The sequence below is a fragment of the Adelges cooleyi genome, unplaced genomic scaffold, assembly GCF_023614345.1.
Source record: "Adelges cooleyi isolate 19-005CV unplaced genomic scaffold, UGA_ACOO_1.1 ACOO_flye_CR_arks_rails_tigmint_CR_PRNA_381, whole genome shotgun sequence".
In the NCBI taxonomy this organism is placed as follows: domain Eukaryota; kingdom Metazoa; phylum Arthropoda; class Insecta; order Hemiptera; family Adelgidae; genus Adelges; species Adelges cooleyi.
The window spans coordinates 559,647-570,257 of NW_026096058.1; the positions used below are offsets into that span (position 1 = coordinate 559,647).

Consider the following 10,611-nt stretch of genomic DNA (forward strand, 5'->3'; position numbering starts at 1 on the left):
ACTATTAGGTGTACCTAACCGACTACTACTGCTACTCGAGTCTTGACCACTGAGAACGCTGTACACACTAATTATTCCCCGGTGTTGTTTTTTTTATCTTTCTTTCACTTTTCACTACCGTGCACATGTTACGGATTAAAAGCGCCTGCCCTCCATCTATGTGTTACTACATATATGTATAAATAAAAAAATTATATAATATAGCCTAAACACGGTTTGTGTGTACACAGCCCATTTTTTTCCCATTGGCCGTACTCTGCGTTAATTAAACCACCGCCGCCGCCGCCGAAGAGTCAAGGTGGTGATAAAGCCTGGTTGATACTAATCTGTATAGATATAATAATATGTATATTTAGGTACACAAAACCGACTTGAGCCGCAACCGACGACCGACTGTCGTTAATTATAATAACAATTATTATTTGTTAATAGCCAACGAGATATGTGTGTTCGAATAACCATTTTGGCCTAATGACCAAAAAAAACAACACTTCTGGTGCCCTCCCCCAGGCCCGGGGGGGGGGGCCTTAGAATTATTTGTATGTAATACGAACATGTGTGAATAAAAATCACCGTTCCAGTGTAGAGATTATGGCCATGGGCGGAGGTTTGGGATTCTAAAAACCTTATTATTAGTGTTAAGTATAGCGTTAGTTTAAACATGTTTATATTAAAAGATTAATATATTTTGTAAATTGAGGCTAAATAATTAGGTCAATAGTAAATCGAGCAGGGTATTTTTTATCGTGTCGAAAAGGTGATAATATAGTTAACTGTGCAGAATTGTTTTCATCTCTTAAAAAGGTCCAAGGTAAACTACTGAGTGCTGATTTCAACTTTTTACCCAAGTTTTAAAATATATACAGTACACTTCATAAAAAAAAGGTATTATACATTGTTGTGTATTACAAAAAACACCGTTAATGATTTTTTTTTTTTATATTTTTACCCAGAAATCACGTCTACAGCTTTAAGTTTAGCCGCAAACATCATTAGTAATTTAGTCTATTCAGTCGTTTTTTTTCCCGATCTTAGACTTCATTTGAAAATAATATTTTATAAGTACTTCAAGTGTGGCGGGACATACTTTTTTTTTTGCTGTACACCTTTACTTATCTTTGCCAGCAGAAGTCCGCTTGAACACCGCACAACAACATTTGAAATTATTTTTATTAATTTAAGTGAACCTTTTCACGTTGGCCTGTAATTTCTCAAAAATCTGATAGCATTATACCATTTTTTTTAGCCATATAATATTTATTATACCGTTGCCTAAACATATTTTTTTACTTTTAGTAGCTTGTTACTATCTGTAAACATCCGTCTGAATTTAACAAAATATACATTACACATGTATTGTTAACATTTCATCTGTTCATTTGAACTTAAGTGTTTTTTAATTTTTCCAGTGTAAATATTGTAGTCGACACACAAGTAATGATAAAATATTATATTACTTTTGTAAATCTATTTAAATATTTTGTTCGTTTAGTGTAATAAAATTGAAATAACTTAGCTTATCAAATAGAAGTAACTAAGAATTAAACGATAATGAAAATAGACGGTCTTATCCGTACACGCTTTAATTATTGGCGGGCACCGGATGAGAGTCGAGTGGCGGCCAACGTGGAAGAGTGACGCGAACGACGCATAGAGCAGAGAAGCCGGTCGCTCGAGAGCGCGCGCGCGCGCGTCAGAGCAGGAGCGGCTCGTTCGGCCGCCGCCGCCGGTGTCGTGTTTCAACTTTACGCATTTGGCGCTAGCCCAGGACGACGGCGGACCACCGATCGGAATTCCGTCGACGACGTCCACCGCCGCACGGACAACCATCGTCGGCGGTATGTACAAGTTACACAACCTTGAACCTGGTCGCCGACTCCTCCTCCTCCTCCTCCACTTGAAATCCGGTCTCTGCCTCCTACCTCCACATAATAGTCATCATCTTTTAACCAACGCACTATGTACAGCGTGTTTGATATGCACACGCGTTAACCAGTAATCTTAAAGTTGTATTTTGTACAATTTATTATGTTTATTATTCATCCATATTAATATCGAACATGTAACTTTTATTTTTCAAGTATTATTACAGTATTATACTCTATACTCTTCTTCGAAAAGAATAATTAAAACAAAGAGTATTTCAGCTTTAATTGACAGCCATGAGCTGTACCAGAAATACAATACACCATTTGACAGAGGAAAGTCACACACACACACAGAAAAATAAAAAATGCCAATTTTTTTTTTTTGCTGTACGCCATTTTTTTTCATTCTAGCTTAAATTTTCCATCATAACAAAACAAATTGCCAAATTTATGTTTTTAATTTTTTTTTTTACTTTTTGTGTTTTTTATCTAATATAAGTATGAATAAAATACAAAACATAGACTCTAAAATATCAAATATCGTCACTTTAAATAGATTACATAAATAGTTAAAAAAAAAAAAAAGATTATGTGCTATGATTTGTTATTTGTAATCATTTATTACAAAACTGACAAAAGAGGTATTATGGGTTTCCTTGTATATAAACTTGAGGGTTTTTTTTTTCTCACAAATGTAAATTTAATAATAATAGTTATAATAATTGTAATAAAAAGAAAAATCGTAGCTCGTTACCAAGTAAATAATAATAATAAAAAAAAAAAACAAAACTTAAAAATAACAGATAAAAGCAAGTCTAACAACTTCTAGGCTAACGCCACAGACTGTACATAAAAAAAATATATATATATATTTCAATGTTAAAAAAAAAAACTTATGTTTCGATATTATTATTATTATTAAATATAATATTATAATCGTTATATCATAATTAATATATAAATATATTATATTAAACTTATGGCTTAGATAATTTTTTTACGAAATTGTACAATATGATTAATTAAATATAAATTTAAAATTATTATTAAAAAAATTGTTACGATCCGATTAAATTTTGTCGAATAAAAAAATGTATGCAAGTTTTTTTTTGGTTAACAACCACGTTCAGCCTTAATTACAAAAAAAAAATTAAGTCTCACTATTTATTTCTCCGCGGTAGTGTGTTAGTTGTTGTGCAAAACAAAATTGAAAAATATAACAAATCAAAAATTATTTCATGCGTTTTTGAGATGATGTTATCAAGTATTGTTTAGTAGTATTGGGACTTTTTCTTTTTTTTTTCTTAGATGGCACTCGAGACTAGAGTAAAAAAAACTTATATATTTTTTTTTCAATTGTGTCACGTTGGGAAGTCCTTTTTTTTTTAAACAAATTTTGTTTGCGGCAGAAACGTGTTGTTGAAAAAAAAATAATCGAAAGATAACTTGATGCGCCTAATAACTAAATACGAAATCTTAAAAAAATATCAGCACTTATCACATTTGTATCGTAGGAGAAAAATTGTATTTTTTTTTCTAAGGAAAAATTAACGTCCCATTTCTTTTTTTTTCTAAACAAAAAATAAAAGTCTAACATTAATGAACACTCCTGTTACATCCTCTGGTATAATATTATTACAAAAAAATTAAAATAATAATAATAATTGCTATCCGACAATTAAAAAAAGTTCAAACGTTCATACATTTTTTTCTTTTAAGAAATTTAAGAAAACATACAAATATATATGTATATTATAATTATCAAATACTTAAACGACTACTTAAAAATACAAAAAAGCTTTTTACCAATTGTTTTGTGTTAAAATTTAAAAATACATTTAAAAAATATTTACTTTATATATATATATATATTTATATACACACACATAATATTTCATATTTATAAATAAGCGCCGTTTTTAACGAGAAATGTGTTGTTTTTTTTTCTTCTAATAATTAATATTATTTAAGAAGCTTGGTTGGTTTTTTAAAAATTATATTTAAAAAAAAATATTAGTTTTTCCATCATTAGTGCGTTTCAAATAAGGTGCCTTTAAGTGAACAAAAAAAAAAAAAATGTAAAAAAACTTGAAAAACCAAAAAATAAAAGTAATAATCATATAATAATAAAAATAATAATAATAAAGTAATAAGGTAATAAATAATAATAATAATAATAATAATGAAGGAAAATGCGCAAACACAACTTGGAAATGCAACGAAATCAGGTAAAACGTAACAAAAAAAAAAAAAAACAAACAAATAAATGGATATACTATAAAATATTATATAATTTAATATCGTATACATGTTATCATGCCCACTTAAAGGATGAGGGAAAGTCTATCGCTTTTTTCTCGAAGATCTTAATCTATTTTGTACTGTGCATTAAAAAAAGTGGGATAGGGGTGGTATAGGGGCGGGAGCAGCACGGTAAGCGTCGTATTAAAGTTATTAATAATTAATAATAATAATAATTTTTATTCTTCAAAAATTGTAAAACTACAATATCAAACTCGCTGCTTTACATACACACTAAAAAATAAGGTATTTTTCGACGAATCTAATTTATATGGGTAACATTAAAATAATTTTATCATTTCTATAAAACTAAAACGTTATAATATATTATTATTATTATTATACTTAAAAACGAAAAAACTGTACAATAGGAACATCGTCTCGATTAAAAAATACACTTCGTGCTTTTCTCGGTTGTGATAAAATTGCAAAAGATATCATATATTATTATAATAATAAATTATGTTTCGGTTAAGGTTTATACACATATTATATTTGAATAATAATAATCATTATTATGTACTTGTTTTTGTTTGTTAAGTACAATTATTATTATTAGACATCATAACACGCGACCGGGGATAGTAAAAATATGAAGAGCGGACTTAAAATAAAAAAATCCTATTTGTTTTTTTTCCGGTTTTTTAAATATAAAAAATAAATTTGCATTTTATATAATCATCATATATATATATAAAAAACAATGGAAAAAGAAAACCGTTAGAAACACGTATCTATTTTAACGTGCAATCAATTATCGATTAAAATATATATTATAATATATATATTGTTGTATGAGCAATAATGGTTTCGAAATCAGATTTTTTTAAATGTTAAAAAATGATTTATTTCACTGCTGGCCCTTACTTACCGTACCGCCGGTGGTATTGCTCGCGCCTCAGCTCGAACAGCCTGTCCCTGAGCATCCGCTGTTTCTGTTGCATGACGTGCTTCTCGGACAGCAGCCTCCTCTCGTCCAACATCATGAGGTCGCACTCCCGTTTGGCGCCTCGCAGTATGCTCAGCTTGGACGGGATCTTGCGGTTGTCGTCCAGGAAGGACACCTGTTCGCTGAGGTTCATGAACAGCATGCTGGTCTCCACCCGTCTCGACTTCTCCAGGTCGTTGTGCAGCGCCCGCTTGACCGGGTCCATCAGCTTGGTCTTGTAACTGTAACCGCCGCTGCTGCTGCCGCTGCTGCTGTTGCCGTCGTACTTGACCTTTTTGCCGGCCGACGACGACTGATGATGATGATTATGATGGTGGTGGTGCTTGTTGCCGCCGCCGCCGCCAGACTTGGTGCCGCCTTTCTTCTTCTTCTTTTTCTTGCGGCCGCTGTTGGTCGGCGTTGGCGACGACGAAGACGACGAACTGCACGAGCCGCGGTTGGACGAAGGTTTCGCTTTGCCATTGCCGCCGCCGTTGCCGGCCCTCATCATCTTCTCCCAGTCGGCGTCGTTCTCGTCGTCGTAATCGTCAAAGTCGTCGTCGAATATGTCTTCCGGTTCGTTTTTCATCAGGTGCTCGAACGCGGCGTCCACGTCGTAGTCCTCGTCGTCGTCGGTCAGCGGTTCGGTTTTCAACATCACGTCGTCGCCGAACGGTTCTGTTTTGATCGCGTCGTCCACGCGGACGGGCGACGACACCGGCGTGTTGTCCTTCCAGTTGGTGTCTTTCTTGTACCTGTCCAACAGCGACAGACCGCCGCACACCTTCTTCGGCGGCGGCGGCGGCATCGGGTACGACGCCGCGGCCGCGACCGCGACCGTCGTGTCGTCGTCGTCGTCGGCATCTTGTGTTTTCTCTTGACCGTGTTCTTCCACTTGGTCACCGGAGGGTCGCGCTTTTTGACGATGCCGCGTTTCATTATGTCGGCCATGGTGGCGCCTTTTCTCGGCGTGTCGGGCGTGTCCCAACTGTCGTTGACCACGTCGATTTCTTCTTCTTCTGCAAGGGAAAAAAAAAACATACAAAATTAGTTGAAGAAGAGTTTGGCCGACCGCGGGGGTGGGTGGCGACGCCGACGTCAAAGGAGGTGTAGTATCGCGGACGGCGCGCGTTCAAGGGCGGGTCGACGAACTTGAAAATATTACGATACGCGCGACGGCGACGACGTTACTATACACATAATAATATTATTATATTATACATTATTTTATATATGTATACGACGTCCGCCGGGCGGATCGATAGGCGGCCGTGACGTCAGGGTCGCCGGCGCGCTCAGCCCGCGTTTCCCGCCAACGCGGGCCTCTAGCCGCCGCGCCGTGCGGCGAGGGGCCATTGAGGCGGACACACGACGGTGGTTTTCGCGCGCGCACGGAAAATCTCCTCTACGACGGCGGCGGCGGCGGCGGAAAAACGCACTCACGCACGCACGTCGGTCGCCTACCGCGAGGGGCCCGCGTTAGGGTTCAAGGGCAATACGCCGACCGTATAGAGGACTCTTGTCGCGCCGCCGTATATCGATTGGCGGCTTCCACTCTCCGCAGCGCGCCCAATAAATACTATATTGTACTACCTACTATACACACGGTCCACTACCACTGCCACCCTTTCCCCCCGGCCCGATATCACAACATTAAAATATACGTTTATACGATTATGGGAATTCCCGGTCACACCGAGAATACGTATAAATACACGTTTCTATTATCAACGAGTGACCGGGAATTTCACTTCCTCGCGCGCACAGAGATAAGTCCAGTTACACTAACAATGTCATTCAAAAAAAAAAAAAAAAAGCCGACAAAACTCTACACTGTGCGTTGTAAATAAAATTTTAATAAAAAATGGCAATTTCCCCAATTAAAAGAAGACTGCAGAAATATCGGAACATCGTCGTTTAGTTTTTCCTACAACCAAGTTATGGTCCACGATCGAAAAACATGGCTGAAAAATTCCAAGAATTCCGACGGACGAGCGAAATAATATTATTTTCAAATGAAATATAAACAAAAATAATAACAAACAAAATAATATTATGTAGTATACGCAGCCGATGGCTTTTGTGTGTGTACACACGGTATACCTTTAGTTTACCGCCAAAAATAGAACAATATAATATACTATCGTGTTTCGTGTAGGTTTCATTTTTTATTTTATTTTCAACTCGTGGCGGGAGATAAAACTTTATTAACACGTATGTTTATATATAATATGTTTCCAAAAACGTTAAGACCGCCATTTTCTGTTTGCGTGAGACAAAACTCAGGATGGCGCGTTATATTTAGAGGGAAAAAAATCAATAACAATAAATGGTACACGTTTTGTATCATAACAAAATAAAAAATAAACATCTTTTTCGATGCCAAATAAAAGCAATACAAAAACAATAAAGGCGAACACGTTAGAAAAATGTATAAATGGCGGCGCTCGTTGATGATAATGAAATTATATAAAAGTGAAAGGTAGGGAAATTAATGTATGCGTCCGTGGAAAGGTCGTGCGAATATTCCCATCACATCCGGTATAAAAAAGAGAGAGAGAGAGAAGATCACCTCGGCCGCCGCGCGCCAGTGATGAACGGAAAAAAAAACCGTCTAGCGCGACGGCGGAGGACCTTGAACTAGGCCAACGTTTCCCGCGTTTCTGCCGCCGCCTCCGCCGGGCGGCCACGGTGTCCCCTCCTTCGTCCCGCGATCGGTACCGGCTTGTGCGCGCGCATCAATTCTCGCGTGTACCGGCAAATTGCGCAATGTTACTCCCAAACCCATAGATAGACGGCCGACGAGAGATTAACCGGGCCAACGACGAAAGATAGAACTTTCTATTATTAATTATTATAATATACACCACATCGGTGTGATAACAAAGGAGAAATATAGTAAGTCATAGAGAACAAAATATAAATTCGGTGGAGACATCGTCGAAAAAAAACCCCTATTATTAATAATATAAAAAAAATCACTTACCGGACGATTGCGACCGGGACGGCGGTGGCGTGACTACACCCAACAATTCCATATTGTGGTGGTGATGGTGATGTTTGGCCGGCGATGAGGCCGCCGAAGATGGGGTCATGGAGGAAGCGCCCGTCTGTAGGTAACTGTGGTCGAGTTCGGTGATCTGGAGTATGTCGGCGTCCGGTTCGGCTTTCAGTATGATCGGCTGCAGCAAGTGGTGGTCGCTGCTCCACAAATAGTCGTCGTCCGGTTCGGACTTGATGGACGCTGCCGTGGTGACAGTAGACCCGGGCCGGGAAGACGCGGGCGTGGGCGGAGGCGCCACGTAGCCGGTCACTTCGCCGGGCGGCACCATCTGGAAAGCTTTTTGCACTTTCTCGCGGTTCTCGTCCGTCAGCGCGTAACGGTCCGCGTAGAATATCCAATCGCATATGTCCAGGTAACTGTTGTCGGCGGTGTCGAATTCGCACCCGTCGAACTGGCACCAACTGATGTCCATGGTGGTCTCTGCCGTCCCGACGGACGCGGTACTGCTCCCGCACGCGCTACCGGCGGACTTGTTGTCCACCTGGCGGGCCTGACGGACCAGGCACACGTCGCACGATTCGCAGCCCGCCGCTCCTATGTAACTGTTCTTCTTGCAGAAGTCCGCGGGAGGACGGCCGCAGCAACCGAGGCCGCCGCCCAGCAGGCCGTTGACGCTGTTGACGGCGTCGGCCACTTCGCGCTGCATGTCGAGCAGGTCGCTCTTGCAAACGTCACTCATCGGGGACGCCGGCAACACGTAGTCCAGGGCGATGTCCATGGCCAGGCTGGTCATCTGGTTGACGATTATATCCGTGCTCGGGTTCACCATATTGGCGGCACCTGCAACGAACAGACGAGATTAGCAACGGCGGCCGAAGTGGTAACGCGAGGCTACGCAAGCAAGTGCCCTAGGAATAACGTACGGGCCTCCCGAGGAAATTCCAAACGCGGGAGACCGGTATCGCCATAGCGGAGGCGGGAGGGGAAAAAAAGTTCGATAACTGGAGGCGCGCGCGAAAGTGAAGGGAGGCCGCCAGAGCGCCGGCGCAACGCCGACGCCGGCCGGCCGGTATACGCCCAACGCGCGCGCCACGTTTTCAAATAGAAACGTGAGGCACATGCCGTTCGAAATGAGTAAAATTACATTATCCTATTCACTCCTGGAGTACTTACCCGGCAACGTGACTTTGGTGCGCGTAATCCCAACGGTTGTCGTCGAGCACTCGGATGAAAACACTTTTTTTTCGCCGTGTTACAATCCGATAATATTGTTGTATTTAATATAAGCTACGACCGAGCGCAATGTCGAACTTTTAACATATATTTATATATATTTTTATAATTTTTTTTTTTTTTTAGCGATTTGGCGCGTTAAAAAAAATAACGTATACAATATATAATAGATATACTATAAAAATCGACAGGTAGCGAAAAATAGTAACGTACTATTTATATGATTAAAAAAAAAAAAAAAAAACCTTTTTACTAGAAACCGAAACGGCGGAACAACGGATGTGTAATAAGAACAAACTATTTTATCAAACGGTGTGTTCCGCGGTAGCTTTAAGGCGAACACGTTCACTGCTGGCGCCGGCACGGATAAGACTGTAAATGCATGTGTGTGCGTGTACGGCGCGCGGGCAAAAGACGTGCGTACCAGACGGTTTCCATAAAAGGACTGATGCGGGGCGGCGAGGTGTCGGCCACAGTCACACACACACACGCACACTCGCTCGCTCCCGCACGCACTTGTGCCCCCGACCGCCGCCGCCGACGCCGCCGCCACCGGTGAAAAAAGCCGGCCGGCGTACCTCCACGCCTCGTCCCGTCCGTCTGCCGACGGTGTACACCTCCGCCGTGCGACCTCTCCCCCCTACCGGTTCCACGGCGCGTTGTATTCCGCCGCACGGGCTGTTCGGCGTGGCGCGCCCGGGTGTGTGTGTGTGTGTGTTCCCCCACCGTCATCACCGCCGGAATACCGCCACCGCGGACTATCCGTCTGCAGAGCCGGGCCGCCGCTCTCGGCCGTAAGAAATTGTTATATATTACTCGCAGACGGCGGCGGCGGCGGCGGCGGGGCGTGCGGTGCATCGCGCGCGCGGGAAACGCCGGCGAGTATTCGGCGGGAACGCCAAAAGCCCGGCGGCTCACGTTGCCGCCCAAACCCGCCGCCGTTTTCCGCGTTTCTCGAAATTCATTGTTGGTTTTTGTTTTTGTTTTTTTTTTTTTTTTTTTATAAATAATACCGTTTGTTGTTTGGTCTTTCTCTCGGTGGAAATTATTTTCATTTTTTTCAAAACCAAAAGCCAAACCGATGTTAAATATTTGTAAATAACAACAACTGAAAAAACAAACAGACGGTTATTTTTTTTTTTCTACTACAAAAATGAATTGGCATCTTTATATAAAAATAGTAAAAAAAGAACAAGACACTCACGCTTTGGGTAGATACGACGACGTCCTCCCAATATTATTTTATTGTAGTCACACAACGACGATAACGAATTGAC

General features: G+C 40.7%; 1 pseudogene; it reads right to left on the bottom strand.

Moving 5' to 3' along the window:
- Positions 1 to 3,155: 3,155 nt before the first annotated feature.
- On the bottom strand, positions 3,156 to 9,788 carry LOC126841457 (uncharacterized; annotated as a pseudogene).
- Positions 9,789 to 10,611: the final 823 nt, after the last annotated feature.